Genomic DNA, 17556 nt, shown 5'->3' with positions numbered 1-17556 from the left:
ACCCATGGGACTGAACCCCAACATGTCACTGCTCTCAGGGCCAGCACCCATGGGACTGAACCCCAACATGTCACTGCTCTCAGGGCCAGCACCCATGGGACAGAACCCCAACATGTCACTGCTCTCAGGGCCAGCACCCATGGGACTGAACCCCAACATGTCACTGCTCTCAGGGTCAGCACCCATGGTACTGAATCCCAACATGTCACTGCTCTCAGGGCCAGCACCCATGGGACTGAACCCCAACATGTCACTGCTCTCAGGGCCAGCACCCATGGGACTGAACCCCAACATGTCACTGCTCTCAGGGTCAGCACCCATGGTACTGAATCCCAACATGTCACTGCTCTCAGGGCCAGCACCCATGGGACTGAACCCCAACATGTCACTGCTCTCAGGGCCAGCACCCATGGGACTGAATCCCAACATGTCACTGCTCTCAGGGCCAGCAACCATGGGACTGACCCCAAACATGTCACTGCTCTCAGGGCCAGCACCCATGGGACTGAAACCCAACATGTCACTGCGCTCAGGGCCAGCACCCATGGGAGTGAACCCCAACATGTCACTGCTCTCAGGGCCAGCACCCATGGGACTGAACCCCAACATGTCACTGCTCTCAGGGCCAGCACCCATGGGAGTGAACCCCAACATGTCACTGCTCTCAGGGCCAGCACCCATGGGAGTGAACCCCAACATGTCACTGCTCTCAGGTCCAGCACCCATGGGACTGAACCCCAACATGTCACTGCGCTCAGGGCCAGCACCCATGGGAGTGAACCCCAACATGTCACTGCTCTCAGGGCCAGCACCCATGGGAGTGAACCCCAACATGTCACTGCTCTCAGGGCCAGCACCCATGGGACTGAACCCCAACACGTCACTGCTCTCAGGGCCAGCACCCATGGGACTGAACCCCAACATGTCACTGCTCTCAGGGCCAGCACCCATGGGACTGAACCCCAACATGTCACTGCTCTCAGGGCCAGAACCCATGGGACTGAACCCCAACATGTCACTGCTCTCAGGGCCAGCACCCATGGGACTGAACCCCAACATGTCACTGCTCTCAGGGCCAGCACCCATGGGAGTGAACCCCAACATGTCACTGCTCTCAGGGCCAGCACCCATGGGAGTGAACCCCAACATGTCACTGCTCTCAGGGCCAGCACCCATGGGACTGAACCCCAACATGTCACTGCTCTCAGGGCCAGCACCCGTGGGACTGAACCCCAACATGTCACTGCTCTTGGGGCCAGCACCCATGGGACTGAACCCCAACATGTCACTGCTCTCAGGGCCAGCACCCATGGGACTGAATCCCAACATGTCACTGCTCTCAGGGCCAGCACCCATGGGACTGACCCCAAACATGTCACTGCTCTCAGGGCCAGCACCCATGGGACTGAAACCCAACATGTCACTGCGCTCAGGGCCAGCACCCATGGGAGTGAACCCCAACATGTCACTGCTCTCAGGGCCAGCACCCATGGGACTGAACCCCAACATGTCACTGCTCTCAGGGCCAGCACCCATGGGACTGAACCCCAACATGTCACTGCGCTCAGGGCCAGCACCCATGGGAGTGAACCCCAACATGTCACTGCTCTCAGGGCCAGCACCCATGGGAGTGAACCCCAACATGTCACTGCTCTCAGGGCCAGCACCCATGGGACTGAACCCCAACATGTCACTGCTCTCAGGGCCAGCACCCATGGGACTGAACCCCAACATGTCACTGCTCTCAGGGCCAGCACCCATGGGACTGAACCCCAACATGTCACTGCTCTCAGGGCCAGAACCCATGGGACTGAACCCCAACATGTCACTGCTCTCAGGGCCAACACCCATGGGACTGAACCCCAACATGTCACTGCTCTCAGGGCCAGAACCCATGGGACTGAACCCCAACATGTCACTGCTCTCAGGGCCAGCACCCATGGGACTGAACCCCAACATGTCACTGCTCTCAGGGCCAGAACCCATGGGACTGAACCCCAACATGTCACTGCTCTCAGGGCCAGCACCCATGGGACTGAACCCCAACATGTCACTGCTCTCAGGGCCAGCACCCATGGGACTGAACCCCAACATGTCACTGCTCTCAGGGCCAGCATCCATGGGACTGAACCCCAACATGTCACTGCTCTCAGGGCCAGCACCCATGGGACTGAACCCCAACATGTCACTGCTCTCACAGCCAGCACCCGTGGGACTGAACCCCAACATGTCACTGCTATCAGGGCCAGCATCCATGGGACTGAACCCCAACATGTCACTGCTCTCAGGGCCAGCACCCATGGGACTGATCCCCAACATGTCACTGCTCTCAGGGCCAGCACCCATGGGACTGATCCCCAACATGTCACTGCTCTCAGGGCCAGCACCCATGGGACTGAACCCCAACATGTCACTGCTCTCAGGGCCAGCACCCATTGGACTGAACCCCAACATGTCACTGCTCTCAGGGCCTGCACCCGTGGGACTGAACCCCAACATGTCACTGCTCTCAGGGCCAGCACCCATGGGACTGAACCCCAACATGTCACTGCTCTCAGGGCCAGCACCCATGGGACTGAACCCCAACATGTCACTGCACTCAGGGCCAGCACCCGTGGGACTGAACCCCAACATGTCACTGCTCTCAGGGTCAGCACCCATGGGACTGAACCCCAACATGTTACTGCTCTCAGGGCCAGCACACATGGGACTGAACCCCAACATGTCACTGCTCTCAGGGCCAGCACCCATGGGACTGAACCCCAACATGTCACTGCTCTCAGGGCCAGCACCCATGGGACTGAACCCCAACATGTCACTGCTCTCAGGGCCAGCACCCATGGGACTGAACCCCAACATGTCACTGCTCTCAGGGCCAACACCCATGGGACTGAACCCCAACATGTCACTGCTCTCAGGGCCAACACCCATGGGGCTGGACCGCAGCCTGTCACTCATTTAAGGACATGAGTGAAGGGGAGAGAACTGAGAGGCGACAAAGTTTAACTGAAGAAAGAAACTTCTGTAACCTTTTGGAGATATTCGGATGGTGAGTCGATTGATGATATATTGCTCGATGTTGCTATGCACTGTTTGGCTTTTAGTAACAGTGTAAGGGTTAGAGTGACAGGACAAGGACAAGGTCAATATCTCTCAGAACCAGGCTCTCAGAACCAGGTCCCCGGAAACACAGAGAGATTTCCAGCAACAGTGGTCTGTAGGTGGACTGCACAGAGCGGCATTAAACCGAGTGGATTTGAACAGCGTGCTTTGGTTGGGAATTTGGAAAGAGTGGGAATTTCTGGTAAGTACTGGGTAAGTAGAAGCTGTAAAAAGTGAAATTTAGTTTAAGATTTTGATATTAACATAGAATTTAAAAACTATAGTTAACAGAAGCTGACTGCCAGTGGCAGTTAACTGTCAGTCAGCTGTACTCTTTTGAGCAACCCATAAACAAATAGACTGTAACTAATCTTAAAACATTAAATGAAATTATCAACTTAAATTTAAAAAATTTTGGCCAGGGGTGATGATACACTTCAGCCCCTCTGGTGCCCACTGGTTGCGGAAGGCCTCGAGTTTGCCAGCGGACACCGAGGGCTCCATCTCCAGTGCAACCCGGGCGCGAACGTGCCCGTGGAAGAGAGGTAGGCAGTTGGGCCCAACGACCCCTCGCCCACCCACTGCCTGGACCAGTTAATGGCCACTTTGCCCAGGGTCAGTCGGCTGTAAGTGTTTGTCTTGAATAGGAGCTAATCATCAGGAGCAGGGGTGCTGAACCATCACTTGTAAGTTGGGTGAGGCTCCTAGTGTATGAAAGCAAACATTTCTGCAGAGCACAGAGCGGTCTGCACAGCGCAGGATTAAACGGAGTGGACTTGAACAGAGTGCTTCGGTTGGGAATTTGGAAAGAGTGGGAATTCGGAGAAGAGTGGGAAGGAGTTGCTGCTTTTTGCCTACACTACTTGTATTGCTATGTGTTACAGGTAGATAGTTAATTTTAGCACCTTTAACTTAATCTAGATCAAGTAAGTAGTCAGGAAACTACACTGTAAACTAAGTTACCTAATTACAAATTTAACTAAATGTAATTAAATAAATCAAGGTCATGTAGGGATGGCAGTGCAGGTGGTGTGCCGCAACTGCAGCATGTGGGAGTTTGTGGTGAGCATTGTAATCCCAGACAACCACGTTTGCAGTAAGTGCCTGCATCTTGAGGAACTTCAGCTCAGAGTTTTGAGCTGGAGTCTGAGGAGCAGACATTGTGGGGCATCAGGGATGGGGAGAGATACCTGGACTCTTTGATCCAGGAAGTAGTCACACCCCTTAGGTTAGGTACTGGTACAGGTCTGGTTAGTGGTCAGGGACAGAAGGGTGTGACTGCAACTCAGGCAGGTAAGGGGACCCCAGGTGCAGTGCTGGAGGAGCCTCAGCCTTTGCCCTTGTCCAACAGGTATGACCTTCTTGCTGCCTGTGTGGATGAGGAAAAAGCCTGCAGGATGGATGAGCAAGCTGACCATGGCACCACGGTGCAGGAGGCCATTCAAGCAGGGGGAGTGAAAGGGAATGTAGCTGTGGTAGGGGACAGTATAGACAGGGGGATAAATACTATTCTTTGCAGCTGCGACCGAGAGTTCCGAAGATTGTGTTGCCTGCCCGGTGCCACGGTTAAAGACATCTCCTCGTGGCTGGAGAAGAACTTGGAGTGGGAGGGGGAGGATCCCATTGTCGTGGTCCACGTAGGAACCAACGACATAGGTAGAACTAGGAAGGAGGTTCTGTTGAGGGAGTTTGAGAAGTTAGGATCCAAATTAAAAAGCAGAACCTCAAAGGTAATAATCTCTGGATTGTTACATGAGCTATGCACAAATTGGCATAGGGACAGACAGATCAGAGGTTTAAATGCAAGGCTCAAAGAGTGGTGTGGGAGGAAGGGGTTTCAGTTCATGGGGCACTGGCACCAATATTGGGGAAAGAGGGAGCTGTTCCGTTGGGATGAGCTCCACTTAAACCGGGCTGGGACCAGTGTACTGGTGAACCAAAGAACTAGGGCAGTAGACAGGGCTTTAAACTAATGAAGTGGGGGAGGGGTGCTGGGAGGATTCAGGAAAGAGTAAATGTAAAAGCAGCGAGAGAAATGTCAAGGCTCTAGAGCAGAGTAGAGTTTTGGGTAAAAATAAGCAGAGTGGGTCAGGAAGGGGCAGAGAGAGTTACAAAGGTAATAAGGTATCAGTGACTAAGGTGACATCAGGGAAAAATAGAAATAAGTCAAAGCTAAAGGCATTATATCTGAATGTGCGAAGCATTCGCAACAAAATAGATGAATTAACAGCGCAGATAGAAATAAATAGGTTTGATCTAATAGCCATAACAGAGACATGGTTGCAAAGTGGCCAAGGTTGGGAACTAAATATTCCAGCATACATAACTTCTAGAAGAGATAGGCAAAATGGAAAAGGAGGAGGGGTAGCCCTGATAATATAGGATGGGATAAAGACAGTAGAGAGAAAGGATCCTAACTCCGAAATCAAGAAGTAGAATCTGTTTGGCTGGAGCTAAGAAACAGCAAGAGGCAGAAAACATTGATGGGAATTGTTTATAGGCCCCCCGAACAGTCGTTGTAATGTAGGGCAGTGTATAAATCAGGAAATTAGAGGCGCATGTAACAAGGGTAATACAGTGATCATGGGGGACTTTAATCTACATATAAACTGGGCAAATCAAATTTACAGTAATGGTGTGGAGGACGAATTCATGGAATGTATGCAAAATAGTTTTCTAGATCAGTATGTTGAGGAACCAACTAGGGATCAGGTTATTTTAGATTTAGTATTGTGCAACAAGAAAGGGTTAATTAATAACCTTGTAGTAAAAGTGTCTTTAGGGAAGAGTGAGCATAATATGTTAGAATTTTATATTGAGTTTGAAAGTGACTTAGTTAAATCCGAAACTAGGGTCTTAAATCTAAACAAAGCAAACTACGAAATATATGGGGCGAGTTGGCTACGGTAGATTGGGAAACTACATTAAAAGGTATGATGGTAGACAAACAATGGCTAGCATTTAAAGAATAATACATAATTTACAACAAATATACATTCCTTTAAGGCCCAAAAACCCCACAGGAAAAGTGGTCCAACCATGGCTAACAAGAGAAGTTAAAGATAGTATTAGATCAAAGGAAGAGGCTTATAATGTTGTCAAAAAGAATAGGGCCTGAGGATTGGGAGGATTTTAGAATTCAGCAAAGGTGGACCAAGAAATTGATAAAGGGGAAATAGAATATGAGAGTAAACCAGCGAGAGACATAAAAACAGACTGCAAAAGCTTCTATAGGTATGTAAAAAGGAAAAGAATAGCGAAAGTAAATGTGAGACAGGAGAAATTATGATGGGGAATAAGGAAATGGCAGAGAAATTAAACAAATACTTTGTGTCTGTATTCACGGAAGACGATGCAAAAAGCTTCTCGTAAATAGTGGAGAACCAAGGCTCTGGCGAGAATGAGGAACTGAAAAATATTAGTGTTAGTAAAAAAGTAGTACTGGCGAAATTAATGGGACTGAAAGCCGATAAATCCCCTGGACCTGATGGCCTACATCCTAGGGTTTTGAAAGAGTTTGCTATAGAGATAGTGGACGGATTGGTCATCATTTTCCAAAATTCCATAGATTCTAGAACGGTTCCCACGGATTGGAAGGTGGCAAATGTAACCCCACTATTAAAGAAAGGAGGGAGAGAGAAAATGGGGAACTACAGACCAGTTAGCCTGACATCAGTAGTAGGGAAAATGCTAGAATCTATTATTAAGGACGTGGTAACAGGGCACTTAGAAAATAATAATAGGATTGGGCCGAGTCAACACGGATTTATGACAAATCTGTTGGTGTTTTTTGAGGTTGTAACTAACAGAATAGATAAGGGGGAACCAGTGGATGTGGTGTATTTGGATTTTCAGAGGCATTTCGATAAGGTTCCACATAAGAGGCTATTAAGCAAAATTAGGGCTCATGGGATTGGGGTAATATACTAGCATGGATTGAGGGTTGGTTAATGGACAGAAAACAGAGAGTAAGAATAAACAGGTCATTTTCGGGTTGGCAGGCTGTAACTAGTGGGGTACTGCAAGGATCAGTGTTCGGGCCTCAGCTATTCACAATCTACATCAATGATTTGGATGAGGGGACCAGATGTAATAGATCCAAATTTGCTGATGATACAAAGCTGGGTGGGAATGTAAGCTATGAGAAGGATGCAAGGAGGCTTTAAGGGGATTTAGACAGGCTAAGTGAGTGGGGAAGAACATGGCAAATGGAATATAATGTGGAGAAATGTGAAATTATCCACTTTGGTCGGAAAAATAGAAAAGCAGAGTATTTTTTAAATGCTGAGAGATTGGGAAAACACAAATCACTGAAAGTTAACATGCAGGTACAGCAAGCAATTAGGAAAGCAAATGGTATGTTGGCCTTTATTACAAGAGGATTTGAATACAAGAGTAAAGACATCTTACTGCAACTATATAGGGCCCTGGTGAAGGATATACTTGCCATAGAGGGAGTGCAACGAAGGTTCACCAGACTGATTCCTGGAATGGGGGATTGTCCTATGAGGAGAGATTGAGTAGACTAGGCCTATATTCTCTAGAGTTTAGAACAATGCGAGGTGATCTCATTGAAACATACAAAAGTCTTACAGGGTAGATGCAGGGAGGATGTTTCCCCTGCCTGGTGAGTCTAGAACCAGGGGTCACAGTCTCAGAATAAGGGGTCGGCCATTCAAGACTGAGATGATGAGAAATGTCTTCACTCAGAGGGTGGTGAATCTTTGGAATTCTCGACCCCAGAGGGCTGTGGTTACTCAGTCGTTGAGTATATTCAAGACAGAGATCGATAGATTTTTGGATATTAAGGGAATCAAGGGATATGGGGATGGTTCAGGAAAATGGAGATGAGGTAGAAGATCAGCCATGATCTTATTGAAAGATGGAGCAGGCTCGAAGGGCCAAATGGCCTCGACCTGCTCCTATTTCTTATGTTCTTATGTAACCCTGGTAACATCTGTAAACACAGCTCTGAGTTATATTGCTGACTTCAAACCACATCAAGCTGTGGGGAAGCCGAGGACTGTGCACCTGTATTTAAAGATATTGGTCGAGTTCTCTGTGTTGGTGAAGTGTTTAGTTTCAGCGAAGAGTGGACTGTCCTCTCAGCTCTTTACTAACATTGAAAACATGAAGGGGACCAGCAAGAGGTTTAATAAGTTGCCTTCACTCTGGTTCCAGTTATACTGCAGCCAGTGTGAGGTCCTAACAGTGTGGGACAGTCAGCTCGACACTCAGAGCTCAATCCTGACTGGTAACTGTTTGTCCTCAGTTATACCGCACATTGTGCATTGTTGTGATGGGGTTTGAGCCCTATTATAAAGTGCTGTTTACACTTACACCAACAGTTTGGGGATTGGGTTATAAAGGGTCACCTTGAGAAAAGAGATACTGTCTTGCTGCTCGATGTCTACACAAAGGTTCAGTCTGTTCTCCTCAAGTGAAGTCAGTTCCTCTTCAATTCTTTCCAAGTTCTTCTCCATTGGTCGCAGATCTCCCTCCTTTTGTCTCCTCAGCTCTTCGATTAAATGTTTCTCTTTGTCATCAAGATATTGATGGATTTTGGCAAATTGTGCGGAGATGTCTTGCTCCAGGGATCCTGTGAGTTCCTAAGACGGTGAGAGAGATCATTTAAGCAGCGGGTTGTTAAAGGGTGGCAGTGTTTAAAGGTAATTGCAGTAATACTCACATCCAGTTCCGAAATCTTCCCCTCCTGCTGCCGTTTTAATTCACTTTTCCTTTTCTTTTCCTCCTCCATGGAATCCAAGGCCGATTTCAGCTGGTCCTAAAAATGGAACAGAATCTCACCATAACCCTTTGCAATGTCTGCTGTTTATTCCCAAACTGTGGGGACAGCTGTTCGGGCTTTTAACCAGACACTGGTGTTTTTATTAGGTATTAAAATACTTATGTGGGTCGCACAGTCCATTGAAAACTCCTAGAGAAACAGTTCCTGTGGGAATCCCAATGTTTAAAATGTCCAAACTTACTGCCAGGACTCTGAACAGCCATTTAGTGACACTTTAGTAGGACTTCCAATGTTAATCTCAACAGTGGCCTGGCACGGCTTCATGTTAAAGCCCCACATGGTGCTGGTGATCTTATTCCCCGCAATTCACTCAAAATGCTTTCTGAAAAAATGTTCAGCTGCCATTTTTTTCCCCGGTAGCTGAAATTTCTAATTTCTAAAGTAAGGTTTTAAACAAATTTAAAAACACCTATAGTTCATAAAAACATCGTTACATGCATCCAGTGAATTTCCTTTTGTGTCTTTAAATGCCTTAATTGAAGTTTGTATTTGAAGGCCTCAGCCTCTCCCAAAACCCTGGGCTTGGAGTTGATATTTTTGCCGGGAGCTTTGATTCTGTTCACTGAACGCAGATCGTGCGGTCTGTGCAAGCGCAGTGAACCCAGTTTCACAGCGAGCATCAATACCGCTCAGTCAGGTCAATGGATGGAATATTTTTCTGCAGCTTCTAGCAGTTTCTGTTGAGCTGTTTTTTCAAAATGATATGATGAATAGCGAGAGGACACATTTCAAAAGCTTTAAGCTGAAGGTTATATAAGAACATAAGAACATAAGAAATAGGAGCAGGAGTAGGCCAATTGGCCCCTCGAGCCTGCTCCGCCATTCAATAAGATCATGGCTGATCTGATCCTAACCGCCAATCCACTATCACAGAACCATCTCCTGCACCTAACAGAATTAGACACACGAAATAGGAGCAGGATCAGGCTACATGGCCCCTGGGCCCGTTCCGCTACCCACAGGGCCATGACCGATCCGAACCTAGACTCATGTCCAAATATTGGGTACATTTTTTTAAACAGCAAGGGTGTGTGTATAAAAGAGAGAGAGAGTGAGCTACAGACCCAGTCCCTGAGGTTCCTGAGGCTGGGAGGGAAATTGCTTTCTTCCATAGAGCGAGGGGACCCTGGGAATACCAGGAATGGTGTGAGCACCAGCTAGGAATATGATTCCCTACAGTTATTTCAATTAAATATTGTAATGAAACTGATTCCCAGCTCTCCACTCCCTCTATCCCGCGCTCCACAGCCACCACAGCCACCACAGAATCATAGGCCTAGAAATTCAGTTAGGCCCCGCCAGCTCGCTTGCGCCCAGAAGTTACCGCTGGGCGTGGAGCCACTCGCGCCCGTCGGATATTCAGTTTCAGCGCCCCAAGTCGAAGACTGCCGCTGTTGAAGGGTGTGGCCGCCCCCGCTTGGGGCGATGAAACTGAATTTCGGCGCGCTAGTTGCCGCAGCGCCACCCGCTGCGGAGCGGCAGGCTGCGGTACTGCAGGCCTTCCTCCCTCTCTTAAGGGGGAGGTGCCTGCAACAGCGAGATCGCCGCTCGCTAGTGCCGGCAAATGAGCCCGGCACCACGGAGAAGTGCCGGGCTCCCGGACAACAGCCGGCAATGCTGCGGGGGGGTGGGTGGAGGAGGCCGGGGAAGGAGGTGCGGGCAGGCGGCCGCCGAAAAAGCGGCCGGCCGCACCTCCACCTTAACTCGCCCCACTAAGGCTGCAGTACGGCCCCGGTCTCTGAACGTTGTTTGCGGCCGCTACGGAAGAGGCGGCCGCTGCTCAATATGGCGGTCGGGCTGGTATCGGGGCGGTAGCGGGGCACTGCGCACACCGATGACATCATCGGTGGCGGCGCAGCGCTACTGGCTAACGCCACCATTACCGCAGCGCTGAATATTGGCGCAACCTCATCAAGTGGCGCAAAAGCCCTCTTTGGGCGAAAAGTGGGCGCAAAGCCTACTGAATTTCTAGCCCATAAAGTCATAACGGCACAGAAGGAGGCCATTCGGTCCATCGAGTCCGTGCCGGCTCTCTGTAGAGCAATCCAGTCAGTCCCTTTCCCCCGCTCTGTCCCTGTAGCCCTGCTTGAGGGAAAGTTTATTTCCCTCAAGTTCCTATCCAGTCTCCCCTTGAAAACATTGAGTGTGTCCACTTCCACCACTTCCGTCGGCAGCGAGTTCCAGGTCCTCACCACTCGCTGTGTAAAACAGTTTTCCCTCACGTCCCCCCTGTATCTCTTGCCCAAAACCTTAAATCTGTGTCCCCTAGTCCTTGTACCATCAACTAGTGGGAACAGCCTTTCCCCGTCTAGCCTATCCAAACCTGTCATAATCTTGTACACCTCTATCAAATCACCCCGCAACCTCCTTCGCTCTAATGAAAACAAATCCAGTTTCTCCAACCTGTCCTTGTAGCTAAGATCCCCCATCCCCAGAACCATTCTGGTAAATCTCCTCTGCACCCTCTCAAGGGCCTTCACATCCTTCCTAAAGTGTGGTGACCAGAACTGGACACAATACTCTAGCTGTGGCCTAACCAGCGCTTTATAGAGGTTCAGCATTGTCACACACCTACACCTACACCCAGCCGCCTAAAGTCAAGGAAGAGCTTCATGAACAGTATTGTTCCATTACAATCAACCTCATCTGAAGCCCGCATCGCCTTGTGGAAAGACCGGCTTGCCAGTCTTGAACAAACACCAGCGATGGAAATTTTACTTGTTAAAGCCTTCCCCCAGGAGCTAATTGCAACTGGGCAACCTGGAAGTGCCTTAACAGACTTAGGACCGGTGTAGGTTGCTCAAAGGTGTCACTAAGCAAATGGGGATATTCAACCAGCCCGACAACCTGTGAATGTGGAACTGAGGCACAGACTATGCAACATCTCCTGCAATGCCCATCGTTAGAGGAAGCCTGCACTGTTGCAGATCTTGGCGAATTCAACAACAAGGTGCAAAAATGTGTCCAGTTCTGGCTGGGCGATGTATAGATTGTCCGTGGACACGATAAGAAGAAGAAGCGTAACTATTTTGAACTCAATACCTCTATTTATGATGCCCAAGATCCCATATGCTTTGCTAGCCACTCTCTCAATCTGTCCCGCCACCTTCAGGGACATTAACTCCCAGGTCCCTCTGTCACTAGGGTGAGAGTTGGGGAACATCCCCTCCCGTGTCTCTTTACCTTGTACTTTCTCACTGCATCCCGGGCCGGCAGGAACCTGTGGTTTGAATGTGCGGGCGAATCTCTACAAATGACACAGATCGGAGTCTCATCCTCCTCACAGAACAGTTTCAGCTTCTCGCCGTGTTCCACACCGTGAGACCGGCCCTTCTCCGTGTCCCGGTTCAGCTTCTCCTCGTGTTCCTCACAGTGAGACCATTCCTTCTCCGTGTCCCAGTTCAGCTTCTCACCATGTTCCTCACAGTGACACCGCTCCTTCTCCGTGTCCCGGTTCAGCTTCTCACCGTGTTCCTCACAGTGAGACCGGCCCTTCTCCGTGTCCCGGTTCAGCTTCTCCTCATGTTCCTCACAGTGAGACCGCTCCTTCTCCGTGTCCCGGTTCAGCTTCTCGCCATGTTCCTCACAGTGAGACCGGCCATTCTCCATGTCCTGGTTCAGCTTCTCACCGTGTTCCTCACAGCGAGACCGCTCCTTCTCCATGTCCTGGTTCAGCTTCTCACCGTGTTCCTCACAGTGAGACCACTCCTTCTCCGTGTCCCGGTACAGCTTCTCACCGTGTTCCTCACAGTGAAACCGCTCCTTCTCCGTGTCCTGGTTCGGCTTCTCACCGTGTTCCTCACAGTGAGACCGCTCCTTCTCCATGTCCTGGTTCAGCTTCTCGCCGTGTTCCTCACAGTGAGACCGGCCCTTCTCCATGTCCCGGTTCAGCTTCTCCTCGAGTTCCTCACAGTGAGACCGGCCCTTCTCCGTGTCCCGGTTCAGCTTCTCACCGTGTTCCCCACAGTGAGACCGGCCCTTCTCCGTGTCCCGGTTCAGCTTCTCACCGTGTTCCTCACAGTGAGACCGCTCCTTCTCTGTGTCCCGGTTCAGCTTCTCCTCATGATCCTCACAGTGAGACCGGCCCTTCTCCGTGTCCCGGTTCAGCTTCTCACCGTGTTCCTCACAGTGAGACCGCTCCTTCTCTGTGTCCCGGTTCAGCTTCTCCTCGTGTTCCTCACAGTGAGACCGCTCCTTCTCTGTGTCCCGGTTCAGCTTCTCCTCGTGTTCCTCACAGTGAGACCGCTCCTTCTCCGTGTCCCGGTTCAGCTTCTCACCGTGTTCCTCACAGTGAGACCGGCCCTTCTCCGTGTCCCGGTTCAGCTTCTCCTCGTGTTCCTCACAGTGAGACCGCTCCTTCTCTGTGTCCCGGTTCAGCTTCTCCTCGTGTTCCTCACAGTGAGACCGCTCCTTCTCTGTGTCCCGGTTCAGCTTCTCCTCATGTTCCTCACAGTGAGACCGCTCCTTCTCCGTGTCCCGGTTCAGCTTCTCACCGTGTTCCTCACAGTGAGACCAGCCCGTCTCTGTGTCTCGGTTCAGCTTCTCGCCGTGTTCCTCACAGTGAGACCGCTCCTTCTCCGTGTCCCAGTTCAGCTTCTCCCCGTGTTCCTCACAGTGAGACCGCTCCTTCTCCGTGTCCCAGTTCAGCTTCACCCCGTGTTCCTCACAGTGAGACCACTTCTTCACCATGTCCCGGTTCAGCTTCTCCTAGTGTTCCTCACAGTGAGACCGCTCCTTCTCCGTCTCCCAGTTCAGCTTCTCCTCATGTTCCTCACAGTGAGACCGGCCCTTCTCCTGCTTCAGGTTCAGCTCCAGCTGTCGCGCTTTCTCGGAGAGATTGGCCAACACCCTGTTACTGGTGTAGCTTCTCCCAGGCAGAACCACCCGACATTCTGGGCAGGACACGGACTGCTCCTCGTTTCCCCAACACTTCTGGATACAGGATTTACAGAAGCTGTGCTCACAGTCCAGTCGCACCGGCTTTGCAAACAGAGACAGGCAGACGGAGCAGGTTAAATCCTCGGCCAGGGTGAAGACCTGTTTACTGACAGCCATCTCAGTTGCTGCTCCTTATTCTGTCGCTCACTTTACTTTCAGTTTAATTTCCCTCAGTTTATTATGAACTCACTTCAAAATCTGTCCTCTTAAAGGGACACTGTCATCTGGCAAAATTGATTGACGAACCTTAATTTAATTTGCTTGCTTATCATTTACACAGCCCAATAAATTAATGGCCATTTCCACAGAGTGGGCTAGAAATTCGGTATTGCCCTGGTTGGAAAGAACTGGAGCGTTAAGTCGAGCGCTAATCACCTAACTTAGGGCGCTAAACACAGCGAGCGAGAACCAATTTCAGGTGCACTCCAATCAGGACTCATCATTCACACTGGCTCCTTCCAGTTCTTAAAGGGGAGGTTCAATCATTCTGCACAACCTATAAGATTCACAAAATTTCCACATTTCTCCCAAAGTTATTATTAGTAAAAGGGACCCTGCATGAACATTTTAAAAAAGGTACCCAAAGATGGCGTCCGCACCTCGTGACCAAAAGCCTGCAAAATTTAAAAAGCTTGGACTCTGTGGCACTAGCAGCTTTTGGGGAAATCGAAACCTAAAATGCAGTTTCTGTGAAAAAGGACTTTGTATGTTGGAAAGTAGACACAGGACTTTGAATATGCATTAAGCCGAATCGTAGACAGACCAAAACCAGTTAGGCCTATACTTGAGGCCATCAAGTTGTTTGCATAAATAATCGGAAACAGCTTAAGGAAGCCATCGAGGCTGGACAGGCCAATTAAGATGCATTAATAACAATACAGCTCGGACATCAGGCCAGTAGGTGCGGTAAACGGCCATCTAAAGCCAGTTAGTTTAGATTGCTGTAATTATTTAAACTAGCCCGCCAAAATTGGAACAATGAACGAACCTGATTTGGCGTACAGATAAGGGGCTATCGTAAGGAGTATAACTGCAGGCCCCGGGTAGTAATCTCTCTCTGCTCTCTTGCTTGCTTGCCCTTGCCCTGGTCCCTGCTCTTGTGGCTCTGGCCTCTTGGGCTGCCACTTGCACTCGTGCCCTGGCCTCGTGGAGGGTTCTCTCCCCGTAGCAGATTTTCAGTAACCAGTTACACCATACCAACAGCAGGGGAGGGGAACGAGACCCAAGTCCATAGCCATCCAGGATGCCCAGGCCGCAACAAGGGGTGAGACGAAAGTGAGTAGGCAGTCCAGGACTTGTATATTAGTCCGGCGAGACGAGATGAGTAGAGATGAAGAAGATGGTAACAGCTTGATAAGGGCAGAGCAGGGCAGTGAAAAATGTATTGGTGAGGCCAAGCGTCTAGTTATAAGCTGGCGCTTGGTGAGACGAACATTCCTTGTTGAACACTGCGAAAACACAGGTGTCCACGCCACGACAAACATACTGGCGTTCTTAAGCTTGGGTAGGAAAATCTAGGCAGTTAAGACTGCCAATTGCCCTGTAGGCACAACGTTGCCGCCGACGACCGCCCGAGGGAGAAGAAGAGGAGAACCCATCACGATGAGACAATGACGGCAGCGGAGGGGAGAAGGTGTGTCGCAGCAGCAGACCCAGCACCACGCCCCTGAAGACCACATGGTGACGGGATACCTAGAAGGACCAAAGAGCAGACCTCAAAACTCGCACTCGTTAACAGTTGGCTTTTTCTTTGGATTGGTGAGCATGAATTCTGGCCCCTCATAACTTAATCTAGTTAGGTATAGGGGGTGGGATAAGGATAAGGGAATTGTTAAGATAGTTTGTTTTCCCTCGATGTGCCGTGTGCGCCCCATTCCCTGTATCAGTATAGTTATTTTGTATTTGCCTGTAATTTTATACTAGTAACTTCTCGTAAGACTGTTTAATTAAATCTTGGTTTTCTTACATCCAAACCACCTGTCTACTCGAATCTTTCTGTATTGTCACCTGTACCTAAATCCGGTGTGTAGAAGCCAGGTGCGTGGGAGCGATTCAAACCGGTCACAAACAGTGCCACACCCAACCACAACCCCCTACAGATGGCGACCGCGGCAGTACACCGGCAACAGGGTTGCGATACAGTAGACAATGGTTCGGATGAGCAAACCATGATGGAGGAAAGGATTTCTGATTATGTGTTTAGCAAGGTGAATATCACTAAGAAGTGGATCACCACTCTGTTAAGGGCTGGGCGTCCGGTACATGCAGCAGCTAAGTGGACAGAGGGAAAGGAACACAAGAAGTCCTTAGAGAAGGCAGTTTGGCTGATGTGTTTTAAAAAGCAGGTCCAGCTTTTGGACAGGCTCGTTGCAGCACAGGCAGTCGAGTTAAGGGAGTCAGCCCTGGAGATCCAGGATAAGGCTCTTGCAGGGGAGAAGTTATTCGTAGCTTTGCAGGCCTTGAATCAGGAGAGAGTGCATTTAATGGGAGAGCACAAGGCCCAGTTGGAATACCTATGGTGCCAAGTCACCGAGGTCAAGGGAAATGAGTTAAGGTTGTGGGAGAAGAACGCCTGCTTGGCAAGGCAGATTAGGGAACAGGAAGAGAAAGTACAGGAGGTAAAGGCAGCGTACAATCTAGCGAGCAAACAGGGGTTTGAGGAGGCAGACCACGGCCCCTGTAAAGAGAGGATAGAAAATCTGAGCCGGGCCCTCCGGAAGGCAAAAGGCACGGTGTGCCTCATAAGCCCAATGGCAGGTCAGGCAGATTTTATTGGGAACGAGGGGAGGACAGTTCCAACGTCACCGGTAGTGCCTAGGGACGACCTGGTTGAGAGAGAGGAGACCTCACGACTACCACCCGTAGCGCCAAGTTTCAGCGAGGTTTAGCAGCAAGGGGGGGTGGAGCCAGGGGTGGAGCCAGAGGTGGAGGCGGAGGTAGAGCAAGCCCCGCCCGAGAGGTCGGAGCTGGGACCGATGTGCCCAGCACGGCATCGGAGGTTCGGCCCACCCGCCAATGGTGACGATGAGGTACCCCTCCAAAACCAGTTCGTATTACCCTTTAACACCCAACAGCTTAGGGTTATGGTTAACCATATCCCAAGGCTCTCCGAGAAGGGAGTCCCCTCGATCCACTTCAGGGAAGTAGAGCAGGCAGCCAGCGTCAACAACTGCGATGACGCTGAGAAGGCCAAGATGCTGCTATTCTCCCTGGAGAGTAGTCTCCTCCAATCCCTCTCTGACGAGTGTAAAAGGGGGCAGAGCGGGTACGAGGAGCTTAGAGATGCGGTTCTGGAGGCCATGGGGATGAATGAGGGAAGTCCTTTCGTGTGGAGAAGACGGTACAGCTCCCAGGGGAGACCCCGCAGGCTTTTGCGGACTGGTTGTGGCCGGTGTACCGGAGAGCCTGTCCAGGGACGCTGGACCGAGGGTTCCTGAACGGGGATTCCCTGGCCCATTGGCTCCGTTGCCTGGTGGCGAACAGCTTGCCACAGGTCCGGGCCAAGGCAGGAGCCTGGTTCGACCCCAAAAATCCCCAGACCACCGAACTTACGGTGATTGGGCAGCTCACTCTGGCCTATAAAAACGGTAGGGGAGCCAATGCACACTCACCCAAGGGAAAAGTGCATGAGGTAAAACCCGGACTGGGTAGGAAAGAGTGGCATCAGGAAGGGAATAACCCCCCCAACACAAAGACCAATTGTTACG

The 17556-nt window shown here is 50.3% G+C and overlaps 1 pseudogene; it reads right to left on the bottom strand.

The window, feature by feature from the left end:
* Nucleotides 1-13966, bottom strand: part of LOC147095563 (zinc-binding protein A33-like) — a 90494-nt pseudogene extending 76528 nt beyond the window's left edge.
* Between the last annotated feature and the right edge of the window lie 3590 nt (nucleotides 13967-17556).

Source organism: Somniosus microcephalus, unplaced genomic scaffold, assembly GCF_052327205.1.
Source record: "Somniosus microcephalus isolate GS21.2 unplaced genomic scaffold, FLI_Smic_1.0 unresolved_chr1, whole genome shotgun sequence".
In the NCBI taxonomy this organism is placed as follows: domain Eukaryota; kingdom Metazoa; phylum Chordata; class Chondrichthyes; order Squaliformes; family Somniosidae; genus Somniosus; species Somniosus microcephalus.
Note: the sequence above shows the minus strand (reverse complement) of the source record. Positions and strands in the feature narration are given on the sequence as shown.